At 39.9% G+C, this 12,623-nt stretch overlaps 1 protein-coding gene across 3 annotated transcripts in view; it reads right to left on the bottom strand.

The window, feature by feature from the left end:
* The window catches only part of LOC143359351 (parathyroid hormone/parathyroid hormone-related peptide receptor), a 35,054-nt gene that overhangs the window by 19,372 nt on the left and 3,059 nt on the right, over window positions 1-12,623 (bottom strand). The window lies entirely within an intron of this gene.

Raw genomic sequence — 12,623 nt, 5'->3', positions numbered from 1 at the left:
GCTCCTTCAGATGCCGAGGCAATGAACACAGAAAATAGGGTGTCTGTTGAGCTCTTTCGATGGAAAAGACGCGAGCAGAGTGTATGCTATCGGCAGGTTTTCTTCGTCTTCTTGGCTACTCTTTTGTTAACTTCTCTTGTGACAACGGGTCCGTGCTGAGACTCTTCTGTCTCCCTGAGGGCGCTATTTTCATCCCCTAAATGCATATGTGCTTTCGAACATCCCTGGAATATGAAGAATTTTTGAAACTGCCGTTTAATTGTTCTCACGTGCGTTGAAAATTGTGATATAATTTTTAGATGCGATGAAATAATGTTTAAAATTAATAGGATAATTTTTGAAGTATTTTAAAATTGTGATGGACTTGAGAAACAATTTTTATAATCACTAGAATGCTTTCTGTTGATCAGAAATCTGTGTCTGACCATCGCAGGTTATTCTACTTACTAGAAATACTACCCGAAACATTTTTCAATTACATTTTTCAATTACATTATACTTTTACAAATAAGAAAGACAGAGCACCGAACATGAAAAACTACTTTTCTAATTAGCAAGACTCCAAAAGAATTTCCACGTTGATTTCTTGTTATTACAAAAGGGCCGGTGATCGATTAATCACGATAACCGTAATTAGTTTTCCTACCCGCTTCAGAGCCAACGAAGGGTTGATCAGCGAACCTGCAATTGTCGATAATGAATTCCAACGAAATTAATTACTGCTAACTGACGAATCTCAGATTTTTGATAACGAGTTCGCTGTTGCAGGTAAACAAGCGTACTCACTAATACTCCGATATAATTCGTTATCTAATTTACTAACGACGTTTTGTCGCAAAAAGAGCAGCCTGCAGACACGTTGATAATTTGTCCGGGATCCCGTGGAAAATAATTAATTCTCCAATTAGTGCAGAAGCTCAGCTGCCGAACTCAATCTAGGTTAAATTAAAAGCGAGGCTGGCTGAACTTACAAGAACTTGATCTACTCAAGTTTCGATCGTTCCGAGTCCTATGGTATTCGGACGATAATTAACCGACAAATGCACGCTGACTAATCACTGTCTCTTACACTGTCTCTTAATAATTTGATATGATTAATTTTGTAATGGAAACATTTTGATTTTAATTTGAATAAAACATTTTGGTACTTGCGGAGTGAACCTCGTATACGCAACATTTAGATTCACTGTAATATCGATTATCTGTCGGTTTCATGAATATTTAGCCCGAGGTAAATTGATAATCAAATCGCAGAAGACATTTTCTATCGTCGATCGAAGGATATTCCTGCGTTTTCTGCCTTTGTTTCCGACCCTGAGCCAATTTCTGCTTTTGTCTTTCCTTTTACTGGCCGCCGATAACAAAACGTGATCCTTCTTTTTTATTGTGCGTGTTATTCGCTCGGGCCCGGCATTGTTTCGTACTTCCTGTAAACAATTTGACGAAATTTAACGAAGTTCCTACCCACATGCGAGTTCTATTCATGAAGTTGCTCTATTCAAGTGTTTGCACAGGGTTTATATCGCAAAATCCATCCCCCGAGTGGAATAATAATGTATGAATAAGCTTTTTTACAGCTGCAAATTTACCGAGAATAACATCCCTGTTCGGCGATTGTATTCAAACGGTCATTGGGAATTTTTTAACACGGAACTGGTGGGCAGAAAAATTTTAAACTTTTTGGGTTGCATTGTAGATCCTTGGAGATATGAACAAATTTTTGCACGACCCGAAACTGGCTCACAAAAATTTTTCAACACCTACTGTCTGTCGTTTTCCTCTCTCTCAAAAATTACAGCAATGTTTGCGAATTTTTTAAAACGAATGTAACAAATATACAAATTTGGAACTTTGTAGATCGGTTGATAGATGTTTGAAAGATACAAACAAATTTTTGCAAAGTGATATGAACATGAAAAGCAAAGTTACAATTTTTTTAAGACATCAATGTTGAGAGGCACTTTTGTAATAGATATAAATGGAATTAAAGGTTTATCTGTGATATAAACTGACGTAACAAAATTTCGTGGCCACGATCGATCATCGAATCGACTGCGGAGGCCGCCGGCACAACAAGGAAACCATATATCCAGCCGGATCTCCCATTCAACCGACGCAACAACAATGAACGAACGCGAAACTTTGTTCGCCAACGAGTTCGCGAAAGAGTATCAGCTTCCAGACGATTGCACTTTTGTTTCCGCTTACAAAAAGTGTTGCAACACCGGCTCCAACGGTGCACGGTTTGCAGCTTACGGTCAATTTAGAAAATCAATCGGTTTTGCTAACTTCCTGCCCTATAGACCGGAAACTTTCTGGCGTCCGTCGATAAACGTACACAAATTTTCAAACGAAATCCCCTTAGTTACTCGCATTGTCCACAACAAATTCAAACTTTCGACGGGTCCGTAGAAAAATTTCCAACGACTCTACGCAACATGCAAACGGAAACATTTTCACTAGAGTCGCTCGGGAAGAAGTTACGAGGATACCGTCGGTGCAGCGTCCACTTTCAAAAAATTTAACTCGAAAACGAGTGATTTTTTTGGAAAAACTTATTCTTCTGAATTTGTGCAGTCTGAATTGGTCTATAAGGGGGTGGTTTTAGTTTCGAAAGATTTTGCTTGGTTTGCGAGAAGATTGTGCTATTTTCAGATAAATGATGCAAGAATCCTGTTTCGGTGGAGAAAAATGGCAGAGAGGGTGAGAACGTTCGCTTTGAGGGTGCGTAGTCATTTCTCCGAATGCTTGGACGTGTCGGCAGCAACCTCTTTATACCGTTCAACCCCTTATTATCCGGGAACGAGAGGGATATCCCGTTACGAGGCATCAACGTGCACCGATATTATCGTTCATTCTCACGGATGGATTCTCCTCTTTTTCCTTTTTCTATGTGTTCACGGATAAATCCTAATCTTCTAACATTCGCAACGTTGCTAACCTCTCTGCAAAATAAAATGTGAAAAGTTAGTTGATGGCACAACTGATCGACTTTTGAATGTAATAATATTTTTAATTCAGGGTTGAAGGATTGATTATGTGGACAAAAATTCCAGCAAACCAAGAAGATCGTCAAATACTAAACTGGACCGTTTCATGAATGAACAATGCAGATTGTTAATTGTTTCCTTCAATTTAGGGGTTGCAACCTTGACCAGAAGGGTTCATTTCACTCCTATAATTCCAGCGGCCCAGAAAATAAGCAAATAATATACTGCACCGTTTTATGAATGGAAAATATTGATTGCTAATTTTTCCCCCCGAGTACAGGGGTTGCAACCTTGGGCATAGGGGTTGATTTAACTCACGAGACTTCCAATAGGGCAAACATAAATATTGTGAAAAATAAAAATGGCTGACTAGATAGCTGACACAGTTTTGAATAAAATAGTATTTAAAATTAAGGGTCGAATGATCTATTTCACCCCCAGAAAATAGCCAAATAACAACCTGTGCCATTTCATGGATGGAAACTACAGGCCGATCATTTTTTCCCCGTGTGTAGGGGTTCTTGCGTGCAAGGGTTGATTTAGCGCCTGCTCCTTTTTTTCAAGAGGGATTTCCGCTTGCAAACTGTCCACGAACTATGATTTATCACTTGCATTCGATAAAAATGACCTGATCGAAAGTTTCGGAGCTGTCCGCCGGTTACAGATTGTTGTCCCTGGTCACGTGCACGTAGCCTCGAGTCTCGTTGTCGCAATTACTCTTTGGTCAAAGGTATCCGGTGGTCAACACGGTGAATAATGGCCGAAGAAGTTGCTCTATTTTTTATGTACTACGAGAAGCACGCCTACGACAGAATCAGAGATCCATGATCAACGACACGGGTCTCGTGCCGCAACACTTCTTCATCTGTATAATCCTCAAAGCCTGTACAGCTTGTCCGTTAAATCAAAACTTAATTACCTCGAGCCCGTCTCCCGTATATAGAAATTCTCTGCTGTTAAAGCGACGATTTAAAAGTTTGTATCAAAAAATATACAGTCGAAGATATACATAGCGTGAAGGACCCAATTACTGTGGGGGTACCCATTAGCCTTCCTATATTAATTATACATATTTTTAAAGCATAAGGAATATTAAAGAAGCATATATATTAACTGATTTTAATTTAAAAAATTTAATAACTCCTTTTTAATATTTATTATGCTTTAAAAATATTGGTAATTGGGTCCATGACCATATGTAACGTTAAAATAACAAGCTGCAAAATTTGAGATACAGAAAATGACGGTCGGAAGTTGTGTGGGGGTTGAAAATAAAATTGTAGAGAAGTTTAAAGGGCGGATACGACTAGTGAACCGGCTGGAGGCAAAATGTTATTTGTGCGTGCGTGTTTGCCAACTACTTATCGGAGAGAGTTCGAGGCAGTCCCACGCTTGTTACGCCGCGTTTGTCCGAAACAACCACCCTTTCTGCGGACCGCTCTCGTTCGGACCGGTCCGCGTTTATTTCTGGAGGCTGAAGGGTTGCTGAACTTTAATCCGGACCGCAATTACGCGTTCTTTTGAGCGGGAAACCGTGCATCGACGTTAACGTCCGCAATTTTCTGTGGCGTGCACCGGTGCCAAATTGGACAAATTCTTTCGACCCCCTCCCCTCCTTCCTCTCTCTGGGTCTCTTGCCACATCCGATATAAAAATGTCTTTTTTTTTAAGTGTCTCAGTCGGGGAACCAACGCGCTCCGCTTGTGTCTAATTGCAGTCATTTTAAAGGACTTTACTCTCGAATTTGAGATTCCTAAAATAAAAATACAATAATGTAGTACAGCTGTTTGTTCGCGTTCCGCTTCAGAAAATAAAGGAAAAATCGAACACAAATGGTGGAAGTCTGTGAGAATATACAGCGCCTAATTGGATTGTAGTACACCTGGGGAACAACTGCAATGCCGCAGGGATGCTGATAAATTATTCCTCCGTTTAGAAACCTTAGAAATTGAAATAAGAATTAAATGAACATAGCACTGATTTACAAAAGCAAGAATTAAATGTTTAACTCAACATCTAGTCAGGATAAATTATCCTAGTGGATTAATTCTAATATTATATTACCGGTAACAATGTATCTGTTTGCCTCAAGGGCTCAAGAATAAACGAAAAATTAAATAAAAATAGTAATCGTGATTTTATAGATAACCTGGCCGATTGTAATATCGTTCGAGGGTGATTTTCGTTTATCGTTTTAAGCGAATGATTTTAGCGGGCGATCGTCGCCGGATTTCGATCGAAACGATTTCATAGGTTTTTCCAGTCTTTTCCGAATGTTACAGACGATATCTGAAACGCGGGAGAGGGATTATGAAACGGGACACGAAGCAGCGATATTTAATTATCGCGATTCCTATCAAATTTCCTCTCGCCGGAATTTTCCACCGACTTTCTCTCTCTCTCTCTCTCTCTCTCTCTCTCTCTCTCTCTCTCTCTCTCTCTCTCTCCCTCTCTCCCTCTCTCTCTCTCTCTCTCTCTCTCTCTCTCTTTCTGTCTCTCTCTCTCCCCGTTTCCGATCGAGCGCAAATAATTCTGTAAGGTGATCGCCGCAGTATCAGTTGTTTATCGGAATTTGTTGTAACGCGCCCGGGAAAGCGATTAACATAAAAGAACATTCCTCGCGAACAATCCACCCGGAAACGCGATATCATTGATAATGCGCAACTAGCTTCGATGTTAAACATGCCCGATAAAACAGAGCAGCTAACAACCCAGGCAAATTGTCGTAAATCTACAGGCAATAGCAACCCAGTTTCGTCGCAATTAAATGTCTCGTACTTCTGTAATGTAATTATTAATTTCAGTAGCGATGGCAACGAGACATCTTAGCGCAGACGATAATATTCATCTGATCGCATTGATTCATTAAATTCAGTAACATAGATTTAATAGAGACATTTATTATTTGTGAATTTCTATGTTTCTATTTCTGTGTAATAAAAATGGTCTGGTACTTCAACAATTATTTGAAAAAGTTAAAAATGTGTTCTCCAAACCACATAGCAATTATTAAAATAAGTGCTTCGATGCGATTTTAACAATATTTTTGTTCCTATCTCTCATCAATTTTTGGTTTCACAACAGTCGATCAAATAAATAATAACCATAAAAATTGCCTGCGAGGTTTACAAATCTTCTCAGAAAATGAACAATACATTTCCACGTCCCCACAATAATTATTTTAACAACATAGCCTCCTCGAATTAATTTTATCAACATGTTTGTCCGACAAACAACGATATTGATTGAAAATGGTAAAAACAGTCCCTCCGGCAAGTGATTCAATTACAAACCGTTGTTATCCGATTATCACTCGATCCAGCATTAATTAAATTTGATTACGAGTATTGCAACTAACTATACAGAGATCTGGAGACCCTCGAGATTATGCGCTGTTGTGCTCGCAGAAGGTTTTTCAAACGAGAGACCGTACAGTATGCCGATCAAGATTAAACGCGTTCTCCTTTTTGTAATCCAACGAAATGGAACGAATGTTACCACGAGCGGAGCGTAAAATCGATCATTTTCTTTCGTTTCCCCGACGTGCATGGCCACCGTGGGCTCTCCACTTCTTTTTATTTTTGCGCGACGAAATTTTCGAATTCAATCTTTCCCCGGCGATCTGTCCGTTCGTTTTTCCGTCCGTGATTTCTTCGTGTATTTTCGTTCCATTGTTGTATCTGCTTTTCCGATATTGTACAACTTTTTGCTCTTCAACGGCGCGCTTTAGAAGAAAAATCCTGCTGACCTCTTCAACTTTCGAAGCGTCTGTTCGATATTTCCTAAAAGGATACAACGTTAATTCGATCGTTTCTACAGTTGAATCAAGTTGAAATTCCAGGTATTGTTTTCACGGGCTGAATCGAAGGTTTCATTTGACAAATAATTCTGCAGAGAACGCGCAGATATTGATTCAAGTGAAATGTATTAAAAAAATATTGAACAAGTGATTATTGTAATATGTTCGTCGAAGTTTCGTCGTCCCATCTTTCTTTTCGATATTTATATTGATAACATACTCGTAATGCAGTATTCATACCAATTTTAATCGAATACAATGAGAAGAGTTAAGCGGCCAACATTCCACTGTTATTTTTATCATTTTCAAGAGGGGTTGGATCAATCAAACCATCCCTACTTTCAAGAGATATTTGTCGGGAAAACATATTTGCATTTCAGCTCGATATTAATCCAACTGCAATACATTCAAACGATGCGTGGTCGCACCGCCCATATTACAAGTATATTTATTTAAAGAAAATATTTCTATTCGAGCCCGATATTAATTCAGCTGCAATATAGCATGAAGAGCATAAAATGCACATTTTTTTGCTACTGTTAAAAATTTTCCTAAAGGGTTGATAATTCCACCCCTATGTAGAATCCATACTTATGCAATGTGTCCCGGCTCGACCTTGATACTGAATTAATTATGAGCGGACTGAAGCGAATAACATTATTCTGTTAATCTTTTTAATTAGAGAATGCTTTCACAAACCCATCCCCATACTAGTCCCCTATGTATTCGGATGCATCGATTTTTCCCACACTGAAACCAACTATGTATAGTGATCGCGATGTTTGCGTATATTTTAATTCAATTAACCGGCCCGATGGAAAGTCAGGGTCGAGTGGGGCTGATCGAATGTATAATGAGACGTCCCATGGTGGACAGGGGGTATCAATTAAGGGGGTTCGATTAATATTGACCTGGTATAGGAACTGCAGTGGCTTCTCTGGTAACGAAATCAGAATCGGAAATGAAACGAACGCTCATGGACCGGTTGACAGCCTGTTAGTGGTTGCTATGCCTCTTTTAAACCCCCATAGATAGCCTAACATACCCCAAAACATGTAAATAGCGACTTACAGCAATTTTCCCTCAAATCGTTATTAGACATGAAAAGACATTATCCGAGGATACTGTCATATGTTATTTTCGATTTTTTAAAATGTCTAGAGGAGGATTTCCGCAATCTAACTGTATAAAATAAAATTTTCTTTTTCCTGTAGGAAATGATAACCGACAAGGAAGTCTTAATCACCCCGTATAATTATTGGATATAAGTGCTGAATGGAAGAGTGCATTGGGAATTGGTTAAATAGCTGAACAAACCCCTACTTGCCACAAGCACGAGGGAAATAAACTGCAGTGATCCCGGTGGTGGGCGGACAAAGAGAAAATGTCAGGTACCCATCATCGCCCAGGGGTATCCTTCAAGGTCAGCGCACCTGATCCAGGTAAGGAGTTTGTTTTACAATCGAACGAGCCCCGCGGCAGCGAAGTGACATTCCGATGGGGATCGATATCTCTCGCGAGAAGGGAGAAGAGCAACAAGACGAAAGCGAAGGCGTTGATGCGACGCACCGGCAACGGCCGGCTATTAATTCGTTTACCCGGCAATGTGTCATCCCTTAATTAATACTCTCGAGGACCAACAAAGGCGCGTTGTTGCCGACTTAATACGATGAGTCACGTGCGGACAGTCTTATGGCCTGCCGACGAATATACACACTCTTCGCAACTTTTCCTCGGAACATCGCCCCCATTCGATCCAATTATCTTTTTTTTTCCTGACAACACCTAAAACACACCCTTGCCCCCACCAAGAAGAATTTCATGGCTTCAAGTTTAATCTTCGCAGGCACTTCGGACGACTTCTGGTATTTTTCTTTCCTGAATTATGGCTTTGCAGAGCTTGGCCGATGAAGAGTGACTATAGTGAGCTGGGGGTTTTCGCTTTATGAAGGCTTCTATGGCGATGACTCTTTTCACGGTGAATGGCGGTGCTAAAAATTTTCTGAACGAGAATTGTGTTTTTACGTCTTCAAAATGTTGAAAGAAAATCTTAAATAAATTAGGAGCGTGATACCGTGTACCTGGACTTGAAGAGGGACTATAGTGAGCTGGGGTCGCGATTCTGCATGTTTGCAACCCCAGAAAATATGTTGCTACTTGCCAGCCTGAATTTCGAGGTAATAAATTATGCTAATCCTCTGATCCTCAACTGTCCAATGGACCAATTGCATGGGGAACTTATCATTATCAATCGACTATAAATTACAGAAAATTTTGGAGAATTAAAAATCGGTGGCATTAACTGCAAAACGCAGAAGTTGCGTGGTATTTTTCGATCCTCCAAATGTTTTGACTGTTTCTATGTCTACTGATAAATATGTTTCAAACGTGTAAATATTTTTTTGAACGTATTTATAAGAAGCTAAAAGTCCACAGTCTAGTGTCACTGAAAATACGAAAGCGTTCATATGTTCCCAACGAGAGGATTTGACTTTGAAAATTCAAATTCCAGGCTCTCAGCGGCAAATTGAATTCCTTTCGCTCTCCAGTTCGATTTTCAATCTTCCCTCGACGTTTCCAAAGCGACAGTGAAAAAAGTCGGGTTCTCGTAAGTTTCCTGAACAAAGAAACCTTTTCATTAATCACGGGGATCGTGTTTCAAATTAATTGATAATTAATCCGGCGAAGCCGGAGGACCTTTCGTGCGAAAATTATGAGAAGTAAGTTTAAGGTACGGGGTCTGCAAAAACACGACAAACTATTGCGATTTCAGCGGTGCCGATGGAAAACACCGCATAACTTCTCTGAGAGTTAATCAGGATAATGCGTCTGGCTATGATCGTTCGTTCTACTGTGAGCGGCATTATGCGATGCCGGTGGAACCATAAAGTTATTATATAGTGTGAATAACGTGACTGGCAGGCTACAATAATGCCAGTATTGCGTGCGTGAAAAACATGAAATCGTCACTCGAATCCTTGCCTTCTCCAATCAAAAAATTGTTATACACTTCTTAAACTATGCCCTTTCATCTACACATATGTTCCCATGGTTTCAATTGGAAATTCATAACACTAAGGGAGCCACAATTAAATTATTAGAACCATTACCAGAAGTCCTGATTTCGTCAAAAACATTCTAGAACAATATTAGATAATCTCTGTGAGAAACTATTTTTAAAAGTCATTTTAAAGTTTTAGGTAACTGGAGATCTAGGCTGTGTAGAATATTCTAGAGTGAAATCGAATATTTTTTAAGGTACTGAATTGTTTAAAACAGTTTGGAAATAAACATTTTTCATGGGCCACTTAACTAAACGGAATATTTGATTCTATCTAATGGCTAGCGGATTCGCGCCCCATAGGGATGGTTTAAAACAGTCTGAACAAATGATTAGTTCGTTAACACTGACTTTAATTTGTTGAATTAACGCCTACGCGGCGACGAAGTGGCTTCGGGAGCCCACAAAGACGTTCTCCGTTTCAGCTACTGTCTTAAAGAAGCGTTTCAACTAAAGTTAAATACTTCGCCATTTTTGAGTCTTCCGGGGAACCCAGCAAACCCTTTAACAGTATTGTAACTAGTTTCCCTTTGTTCAAGAGAAGAACTTAATTGAAAGCAATTTCTAGGATTTCCTTTGAAATGATTTCAAGCACAATGCTTCTCACTTTACCATGCTCCTTTAAAACTTTCCAGAAATTTGGAGAATATTGTGTTTGTATCGGATGGGGGAAGCTCTTCAACACCCGTTCATAATTAATAAAAACTCTGACGGAACTAATAGGCCTTCTACACCTTCGTGCTCTTAATGAAAAAAGAAAATGAGGGAAAAAGCAGTTATGGAAACATCCCTCTGCCACCCCTGTCGCAAGAGAAACTGAATAAGGATTCGTCCGAACTGGCATGACTAAAAAGAATTCCACAAAGACTGATTATATCAGTACCTCTTTCTCACAGCTGACAGTCCCTGCCCCGGGGCTTCCACAGTACCTATGCTCAATTAGCATGTCACTTTCTTCGTTTTAGCAATATTTCAACGAAACTCCTAGAATATACGGACAAAAGCATATAATTGGAAATGTATATGACCGTCTGCCAATTAGTAAAAGGAAATTAACAATGTGTAATTTTACCTGGCTTCAGCTTTTAATGAATGTCTCTTCGTAATGGTTCTATCGATTTAATTGTTACTCCCTTAATTTGATGAATTTCCCCAGTGAAACTAACACAAGATATAGATGAAAGTGCACACGTTAAAACGTATATAGTAATTGCTCGCTAAAAAATAATTTTAAAAAACAATTAGTAGCATCTCTCATTACTTGGTCGCCGGGAACGAGGTATACCGATTTATAATAATTCTCGATAGTGCTCCTGCAAAGAATAGCAAGCAACAAATCTCCCAGAGAGTCGGTGTGGTAACAAGAGTCTCGATACCATGCTCGTGATGTAATTTCGCGATCCGGCGAGTGGTTGTTTATTTAAAGAAACACCGCGCGGATGTATTAGAGTCTGCCTAATGTTTAGTTAGCAGAAAAATTCCGTCAACGATGTTCCTGGCGAGGCGATTAGACCAACGGCCACTCTCACGCCGGTGTGTGTGTGTGTGTGTTTATTTATAAAAGTATTAGCCTCGCGGCACGCGATCCCAAGAGCCGCCGGTTATGATAGCGTTTTATCTTGGCCGATTCAAGAGGAGGCATTAAATCCGCTCGGAGCGTTTTCAGCTGGATTTCCAACGTTGACCTTAATAAACGCCACCGCGACGCCCACCTAGCTGGCATTTTCACGAATTTATTTACAAGTCGCTGGACCCTATTTTCTTTTTCTTTTTTTTTTTTTATCTTTTCCGCCGCCGCGCGCATCATGCTGCACGCTCCCACAGTCGCCTTGAGACTTTTCGCGAAGCATAAAACGCTGCACTTTCGCCGAACCGAGTGACCAAATTGTTGCCGGGAATCTGGCCGCAATGTTTCTCCACGGAAATCTTATTTTTTTTCTCATCAAGCCGCCTCTCTTAATTATCACCCGACTGCGGAACTTTATGCATTCGCGGCTAAACAGGCTGCAGCAAAATTTATGAGGCTTGTAATTGCAAGAGAAATTGCGTTAACTCGATAATTCAGAAGATCGAGCATTGTCGCGGATTTTTAAGTCGAAAACAGTGCAACAACATCTTTAAATTTCAAAAACTAAAATGAGATTTAATCCTATTCAAAAATTTAAGAAGGTCCGAACAAACTTGAATGCCACTAAAAATGCTAGGGGACTTAATGTAGTGATAAAGAATACAAAAATGTATATGTATATGTATAATAATGTGAACGTTTCTCTTCTAGCATAAGCTTTCTGAACGGCGTTGCGTTTGCATAAAGAACCGCAGTCACTTAACAATATCCTGGCCGGAGCGTCCCAGCAATAGTTATCGACCACTTTCCAGAAGAAACGGCGTCGTTTGCAAGTTCCAAAAATTTATAACAACGTTATCTGCTCTCTATTCATGGCGAGTAACGTCCATCGCGCTTCAGCCGTTATCTCGCGATAATAAATCATAAGAATAAGACCAGGTCAGGTCTGAGAGACTGGCGTCCGAGTCACGGGAGCTAACTATCGGTTTTCCCAGCTGAGAAAAATAAGGTGAATCGAGGTCTTTTATCTTGTTGGCTCTTCGAATCTCTAAATCGACCCCCGTGCTCTTCAGATTGTCTACCTCAGACGTCAGTAACGAATCCCTAAAATGAGAGTCAGTGTATAAATTGGAAGGTACCCGGGCTTCGTTGGTCTCTGATGAGGGACTCGGTGTCTACCCTCAAATACTAGGGCTAGCCTAACCC

This window comes from Halictus rubicundus, chromosome 11 (assembly GCF_050948215.1).
Source record: "Halictus rubicundus isolate RS-2024b chromosome 11, iyHalRubi1_principal, whole genome shotgun sequence".
In the NCBI taxonomy this organism is placed as follows: domain Eukaryota; kingdom Metazoa; phylum Arthropoda; class Insecta; order Hymenoptera; family Halictidae; genus Halictus; species Halictus rubicundus.
Note: the sequence above shows the minus strand (reverse complement) of the source record. Positions and strands in the feature narration are given on the sequence as shown.